The 8,920-nt window shown below is 36.0% G+C and overlaps 1 non-coding gene and 1 pseudogene across 1 annotated transcript; both read left to right on the top strand.

Annotated features, from left to right (window-relative positions):
• Window positions 1-2,284: 2,284 nt before the first annotated feature.
• Window positions 2,285-3,975, top strand: LOC112177506 (the record flags this gene model as incomplete). Its single annotated transcript, XR_005800702.1, has 3 exons — window positions 2,285-2,560; window positions 3,239-3,367; window positions 3,495-3,975. It is a non-coding gene; the product is annotated as an uncharacterized LOC112177506 (transcript).
• A 1,466-nt stretch (window positions 3,976-5,441) lies between these two features.
• LOC112168734 lies at window positions 5,442-7,293 on the top strand (annotated as a pseudogene).
• The last annotated feature ends 1,627 nt before the right edge of the window (window positions 7,294-8,920 follow it).

Here is an 8,920-nt window from a genome sequence, read left to right as displayed (position 1 = left end):
AAATTTTACAATATATCATACACTATACAGCGATGAAGTAAACCATATATCAATATTCTAGAAGTGACTACTACTAACAGATTACAGCAACCCTAATCAACCTCACGTGCATCATGATAGGAACTTATATTCTACTTATTTGTCTATAATGCATCAGAAAATAACCTGCACGTAACATCCCAGTGAGATTATGAGGTGCAGCTGCAGCATGTTCTCCCTCCCTAAACTGCACATACACATGCCCAAATTATTCAGCACACATAGAGCACATCCAATCAATTGAACACCAAATAAGATCACATAAAAATAATAATAATAAGAAACTCTACTTTTAGCCAAAAAAATAATAATAATATAAAGAAAAGAATTTAAAACAGAGATGTTTTACCATGTTGCCAACCAAATTATTACAGATTTTCAAGCTCTCGATCTGTTTGTAATTTTACTGCACACAATAATGAGATAAAGAACTTTAACAATTTTGGTTAAAGTGAAGGAGTAGAGAGCTGAAACTGTCATTACAACTTTCTCAAAATTAATATATATATATATATATATATATATATATATATATCTCCAAAATAAATGAACTTTAGGTACGTATGAAATGTCAATACAGTCCAAACTGTTGCAAGAGTAAGTCAAACTCATTATAAATTTAAAAAACTGAATATAGGAACTAACCTAGCATGTTAGATAATGAACAGCAGCAATGGTGGTGGTTATATATATGCTCAACCTTCGTTTTGATTTCTGGATCTTATACATGAGTTTCTGCCTTAAAGGATCACAAAAGAAATAAACAAACAAAGTAAAAGAGCCATAGCATATCACAACAAAAACAAATTAGCCGTATTTAGCAAAAACAATACTAATAGACAGAGTCTTGCGTACCGGCAGTAAGATCTTCGTTCTCTTTGGTCCCTAAATTGCTGTGAAACACAAAACACATAATTATTCAAAAATTGTCACGTTTATTTGTAAGAACTACTTAATCAAAAACTGCCACATAATTAATCAAACCCAGGTTAATTGAAACCTACTTAGATTGGTTCTTGAACAGGAAAAACCCAAAACGGTGATGTATTATGATGGAAAAGCTGAGAGACCGACAAAAAAGTAAATCAAACAAATTCGAACCCATCATAGAATACCTGGGATGATCAGTTCACTCAATATATGTTCGAATCAACCATCAACTTCTTCCCGCCTCCCTCTTCTTCAGTCTCAAACTCTCTCTCTATCCCTAGATAGATAGAACGCAGCCTGAAGCTCTGTCTCGCTCTCTCTTTTTCTCTCTCTACTATCTCTCGATCATTCTAAAGTTATCCTCCCACATGGACAAAAACAAAAATCATTGTCGGTGACTCGGTGTATTCAGCAGCAATTGCAGTTTCAAAAAGCCCAACTAATGAGCCCAAATTGTTTTAGGTCTGAGAAGGGCGGTGATTTCGCGGAAAAAGATAGACTGCAATGGCAGGTCATAAATCACGGGGAAAAAAAGGGGCAAAACCGTCATTTCATCCAAACAGTGCTATGAACAGTGCTAGCTCTAGGGGCTTTAGTATATGTATAATTATGTGAGTCTGATTATCTGTATTTTATTATGATATCAAAGCAATACGTTCTCGAAACTTGTACTTAACCATCTACACCTGATCGAATATTCTCACGACTACTCATACTTCATATAGTATTCTCACATCAATACTAAATCAGGCCAGCTCGTCTCTTAAGGGTAGTTCCATCACATAAACCATTTTCCATAACTAGAATAATTACCTTACCACACAAACCTTGAGCATCTCCAATAGACTAGCTAAATTCAATTTTTAGCTATATATAACTATTTTTAAAGCAAAAATCAACTCCAACAGACTAGCTATACCCAAGTTAAATTTAGCTTTAGCTAAAATGGCTAGCTATAAATATCTAGAGAATATTGCATAGCTAAAGCAAAAGTTATATTTCTCTCTTCTCTTTTGTCCACATGTCAGTTTATGATTCGATAAAATTTAGTATTTTATTTACAATAGCTACTACTGCTGGAGCAAATTGTTAAATTAATAGGTATATTTCACATCTTTAACTAAATTTAACTAAAAAGTAATTCATACTGTTTGAGATGCTCTGGTTAGTGGCTATTGTGATTCATGCAAACCGAAATTGGCGCTTTTTTTTTTTTTTTTTTTTTTTTTTACAGAGCACACAAAATCACTCCTCGCAAAACGGCCAAAACCTATAAAGACACCCCAAATAAATAATCTTCTCTTTATGCTTTCACACAAAGCATGCCAAACATTCCCTTCCTCGGTACGTCCTGTTCGCCGAGGGAGGAAAGCGGCGAGTCCACATCACCGACGACCTCGACGACGTCGTAGACGATGAAGAGGACGACACTTGGAAAGAATGGGGCAAGAAATCCTCACAAACCTTCGATCCGCCGCCGAACGACTTGTCGAAGATGGAGTTATCGGAGATCCAGGCCGAGATGATGAAGCGGCATTCCGGGCCGGTTTTCGGGTTCATCAAGCTCTGACTCGGCGTCAAACGGACTCGGGTAATCCCGATCTTACTCTTTTCAGCTTTAATGTGAATTGGGTCTTTGTCTTTGCTGTTGTTTGTTATTGGGTATTGTTTTTGATATAATATTTCATACCTGAGTAACCTAAATGGGATAATTGGGTGTGTGAAATGAGCTATTTGAGCATGAATTTGAATCAAATGTGTATTAATGAAAAGTCAAATGGTACTCTGTTGTGAACTTAACTGGGAATATGTGAAAGAATTAGGGTAATGATGGCAATGGTGGTAGAAGGATTCGAATGATTTAACTGCAACCATACTAGTTTGAACTTACATTAGTTTGAAGTTTTGGGACTAATGTGTGAAAAGTTACTGATAAGTAATACTTCAATGAATTTGTGGATTGGAACATATTGTATAGGGTTCCTGTTAATTCATTCCTATTGCGATGAGATAGCTATACTTTATGATTGATCTAATGGATTCAAGGTAATAGGAACGAAGTTGTTCTATACTTGTATTCCATTAGCAACCATTGATATAACTATACTTTATGGTTGATCTGATGGATTCTAGGTATTAGGAACGGCGTTGTTGTATGCTTGTTTTTCATTTGCAACCATTGAGGATTGATTGCTATGGAAATGAAGGTTGTTTTGATATTACTTCAAATGAATGGTAAATTTTATGCAAGTTTCTTTTCCACTCTCAGGATATGGTGGCTGAGATTGCTACGAAATGGAGTAAAGTTCTGAGAACTGGATCTATTGGGGTACGGTTCATGGGTGTTGATATGAGCACGATCATGGTCACCATGGAAAGAGGCCAAGACATGGCAGAGGTAAGATATTTCTAATTCCCTCTCCTCTCTGCCTGAGTTGATGACCTGATCATTACTGATCGTGAGGTTCTGCTCTGTTTTGTTCTTGCAATATGTTCTCTTACTTTCTTCTTTCCCTATTCACTAGTTGAAGGAGTTCGTGTTGAACCAACCAGAGGCCTACGAGATAAAGATTGGAGATCAAGTTTTTCGAAGACCTGGAGATCCTCCTTTAGACCAAGTCGTTGAGAAGCTCCAGAATGAGAGAACGAGAATCGAGAATGACGGTTCAACAGAGAGCAATAGGCAAGTGAAAGAGGAACTGTATTTTTGTGTTACCACATTTTATGAAATGCAATGGAATGGCCCCTTATGTAACTCATAGCAAATGCATACATTTTTGTGTAACTTGGGGTACAAGATTAGTGTTTATGAATTAGGTTGCTGATTTCGGAACTGGCTAAACGAACTAAGAGAGCTGTTCATGACATGAGTAGGTAGGTCATATACATACCATTTTCTATCTGGGAGAGGATCCTCTCCTGAGCAAAGTTTTCACCTGAGCTTCCTGACCTTTTAATCAGATGAAGACACGTGTTATTGTTTAATCCAAAGGTCTACAATTACTCTGCCACTCCTACTACTCCTCACGTGTCCTTTTCCTCTGCAACTTTCTTTTCCTTCCCTTCCTCTCTCCTGTTCTTCTTTTCCTTCTGTTCTTTGCTCTCACAAACCAAAATTGCATGGAAGAAATTCGATCCCACTATTTGTAACATCGAATTGCAAAAGGTTTATTATGACTTGACTTGACAAATAAAGGGGATAGGAAGAAAATTTGAGATCCTTCAATTTTCTTTGTTTCGAGGAAAATAATCTGAGATTCCTTTTTCAGTAAAGCTTTAATCATCTGTGGTTTAGATGTTTTTAGTTCCTAATTTAAGATTTCAACTTCACCCAAAAAAAAAAAATCAAAGAGTTCATTGGGTAAAAGAATTTTTGCAATTGCTCTACACGAGAACATTTTATATATCTCAATCTGAAGATGCATCAGCTAATTCCCAACGAATGGACTCACTGGAGTAGGTATCGAGCTTTCTTCTCAGGATTTGGTGATGCCGTGATGGTCGTTGTGTCTTGCTCTGCGATGATTTTGACCCAGTTTTATTTGCGAGAAGATCTTCTTTGAAGCTTCTCTCACCAGGTAAGATTTTCAGTCTAAGATTCAAGATCCTTCAATTTGTTTGATTATTTTTGGTTGATTTTATCCTGTTTTTCTGGGCTTGTTCTTCATCCCTCGAATTTGGGGTTAGCATTTTGGATTGATTTAGTGCTTGTCTGGGTCAATCACTGATGGTGGTGAGAGCAGAGAACAGAAGGAAAAGAAGAACAGGAGAGAGGAAGGGAAAGAAAAGAAAGTTGCAGAGGAAAAGGACACGTGAGGAGTGGTAGGAGTGGCAGAGTAATTGTAGACCTTTGGATTAAACAATAACACGTGTCTTCATCTGATTAAAAGGTCAGGAAGCTCAGGTGAAAACTTTGCTCAGGAGAGGATACTCTCCCTTTTCTATCTACCAGGCCACAGTGAACTTCTCATGGTAATATTTAGGTAGACTTCTCAATGGATCAGATTGACGTTTCTTCTTATTCAAATACAAGAATAATTAGAATATCGACTATTACCGTAAAATTTTTAAAAGTTTGTTCTTTCAAGGAAACCCTCTAATAAAAAATTGCGCCCCCCCTAGTAGTATCAAATTTAGGTTGATTTTCTGCTAAGCTTTTGAAGGACATAGGCAGTGTAGGTTAAGGGAATTTTAAAAAAGGATTATTATCACAAATGGTATCTGAACTTATCATCTATTTTATCGATGGTACCTGAACTTCAATTTTGATCACAATCAGTACCTGAACTTTTCGATTTCATTTTAAATGGTACCTAACGCCACATTCGATCACTATTCCGGCCAAAAAAGCCAAATCTAAAAAAATAAAAAACAAAAAAACAAGTTCAAGGCAAGTCTATTACCAAAAAATCATCACTATATATGATCGCAACCCTCGAAATCATCAAAAATCATCACTATGATCGCCTCCCATGCCGTTTTTAGTCGTAATAGTGATCGAAGATGGCTCTAGGTACCATTTAAAATGAAATCGAAAAGTTCGGGTACTGGTTGTGATCAAAATTGAAGTTCAGGTACCATCGATAAGATTGAGGTATAGTTCAGGTACCATTTGTGATAATAACCAAAAAAAAAAATGTCATGAATGAATGAGTAAATAAGTAAATGGAATTGTACAAAAAAAATGTCTCGAAACCATTTTGTATATTAGGAATTGAGTGATTGATAGTGAAGAATATTCGTGAGACCTGTGGTGGAAACTGGGTATGAGAATCTTTTACTTGTGAGGTTACTTCTGGAGATGAGAATTCCTTCTATAAGAAAGTCCTCAGTTGCAGAAGGGCTTACAGTTAAGGGGATAAGCATTGAAGCCTGTGATTATGGAGGAATGGGGTGAGGAAAGGGATCTTCTGGTAAATCTGTTTGGAAAGTTCAGGGATGAGTGGATGGATCAGGACTTGAATACTTGGATTGGTGCAACTAGGTACCCAATTCGGATATTTTGCAAAGTGATCGTGTATATATATGTGTTTGATGTGTCTTTGCTTGAGATTGCATGGTCAAAATCTGAAGCAAAGAAAATAGCATTCGTTTCTGTTGTATGATTTCAAAATTTGGGTTAAATGGATTCTTGTCTAGCATAGTTTTACTGTATTCTCAAAGTTGCTGGTAGAGCCCTATGCATAACTGAGTAGAAGGCAGTTTGCGTGCAGATTATATACAGGTGTATCTGATGCTCTAAGATTTGCAAGCTCGACAATATATATAGTCACCACAAAGCACGTATGAACCTGAGGCAAGCACTTTTTTTTAGAGTTTCTGTTTTTTCTGGACCCTCAATTCTTTATTCACAGATTTTATATTAAACCAGCAGTTAGCGGACTTTCTGGTACAGTACGCAGTTTGCCTTTATCATCTTCCCATCCCCTTATTTTCTGTTCTTATACCTATTGCAGGGCCGATTTGCTGACGCTTTAGTACTGCGAGAACTTGCAGGAGTTACAATACCACCTGAAAGAATCTTTGGTCTTGGTTCTGAGTATGGTATTAATTTGATATTAGTCTGTTATTGGTATTTTGGCACTTAACCTGTGGCCATACCATGAAACTTTACTGTCTCTCTAGTATGTGTGCATGTAATATGAAACTCCTCTTCCAGTCCTAAGGTAGAAGTATTGAAGATGCTTCAGAAGAAACCAGAACATCAAGGGCTGAAACTGCCGTACGTAATTTTCTGCTAAATATTTAACATAACAGAGCATGTTCTAATATGATTGTGACCGCGATAGAGTGTTTTGAGACCTGACATTCTGCATTCTATGCTGGTTAATGCTTATTACTATAACCTAGTACCTTCGAATGAGATCAATAATATTCAACTTTGGTCAGCTTTGTGGAAGATAGACTGGCAACCCTAAAGAATGTTATCAAAGAACCTGAATTGGATGGTTGGAGCTTGTATCTAGGCACACTTCTTTCTACCCTGTGTTATCACACATTTACTCTCACTTATCTGTCATCAATTGTTGTTTATGCTTTATTCGCCTATGATAGCTGATTCTGGTTTAATTGTATTAGGGGATTGGGGGTACAATACAGAGGAAGAGAGAGACGAAGCTGCTAGAATCTCCAGGATTCAGATTCTTCAGCTTTCTGACTTAAGCACAAAGTTGAAGTAGCTTCTGACCCTCTGTTCTTGCCGTTGTTGTTCCCTATTCAGTTGCGAATGTGCTAATTTATGCAAACGGCAAATTACAATCTCTTCATATTATAATGTACATTTACATTGATAGATCCAGAGATTTTCATGTACGTCCTGCAGAAATTTTTGCACGGAGGAATCTTAACTTTTGCAGATAAAAGAGCTCAAGCATTACTGAAGTTGTTGTGGAATTTGATTGCAGTTGTGAATGGTTGATGGTCTTAGATTGATTCAAGTTGACTCTTCTCTTGCTTAGTGGAAGATAATCATTTTTTAAAGGGTTATTATCACAAATGGTACCTGAACTATACCTCAATCTTATCGATGGTACCTAAACTTCAATTTTGATCACAACCAGTACCCGAACTTTTCGATTTCATTTTAAATGGTACCTAGAGCCACCTCCGATCTCTATTACGACTAAAAACGGCATGGGAGGCGATCATAGTGATGATTTTTGATGATTTCGAGGGTTGCGATCATATATAGTGATGATTTTTTGGTAATAGACTTGCCTTGAACTTGTTTTTTTGTTTTTTTGTTTTTTTAGATTTGGCTTTTTTGGCCGGAATAGTGATCGAATGTGGCGTTAGGTACCATTTAAAATGAAATCGAAAAAGTTCAGGTACTGATTGTATCAAAATTGAAGTTCAGGTACCATCGATAAAATAGATGATAAGTTTAGGTACCATTTGTGATAATAACCTTTTTTTTTTTTGCAAAATTATGCCTACATTTAATTAGTTTAGTACGAAAAATTAAATGGAGAAATAAAAATTTAGCATTGAATTGAATTGATGAACTACTTTTTTTTTTTTTTCGCACTTATAATAGAGAATCTTTATAAACCAAAATAAAGTAGTTCATCAATTTTTTTTTGAAGGAAAAGAAGTCAGAAATTTATTGAAACTTTAGCAAAGGTTTACAAAGCAGTAGCTTCAGCTGCTAATTGCGATAAATTTATTGGTTCAGTGCTAAATTTTTATTTCTCCACTTAATTCCTTTTATTGAAATAATAAAATGTAGGCACTCATATTTTTTATATATCTCTCTTTTAATTGTGATGTTAAACCTTAATGAAATTGAGGTGAGGTATTACAATTTAGAAAAATTTTAATTTATCACCCTGTGGTTTACACTTAACAAATGTTAGTCCGTCCCTTTTTAATTTGAGCAGCAACACCTCTATGCTCTCAATTTCAATCAACCATACCAAATTTTTTTAGGGTTAACTACAAAGCACTACCAGACAATAGATTTTTTGACAACAAAGTCCACAACCTTTTCCCTTATACAATTAAGGACACACACTATTCTCCTTTTACCTTTTTTTTTTGTTCTTTACACAGTATCAGCTTATATTTTACTTTTCCAGACTAAACACAGTATCAGCCTAAGGACTAGCCTTCAACATGCCACAACTTCGCCTAACGACTTCCTGTCTAAGCGGCTACTATCAGGGCGGAATCACTGCTGCCTTAGTATGATAAGAGTCAGCTTTTAAAATAAAATAGAAAGCTTGCTACTGCTTACTAACTGCTACTGTTACCAAAACATAAATGCAGAAACAGCAAAATATTTTTGTGACGGGGTACTGAGCACAAACTGAATTTATTTATTCAAACATAAATACAGATACAGAACCCAGAGCCTCACTCTTGGGCAAACAGCTAGAAGCTGCTTAGCTACTCATAACTTGATTACAAATACTTACTTGGAATCAGAGGCACACTTGCATAAAGAGATTTA

The sequence above is a fragment of the Rosa chinensis genome, chromosome 1, assembly GCF_002994745.2.
Source record: "Rosa chinensis cultivar Old Blush chromosome 1, RchiOBHm-V2, whole genome shotgun sequence".
In the NCBI taxonomy this organism is placed as follows: Eukaryota; Viridiplantae; Streptophyta; class Magnoliopsida; order Rosales; family Rosaceae; genus Rosa; species Rosa chinensis.
This window is presented reverse-complemented; position numbering and strand designations above follow the sequence as displayed.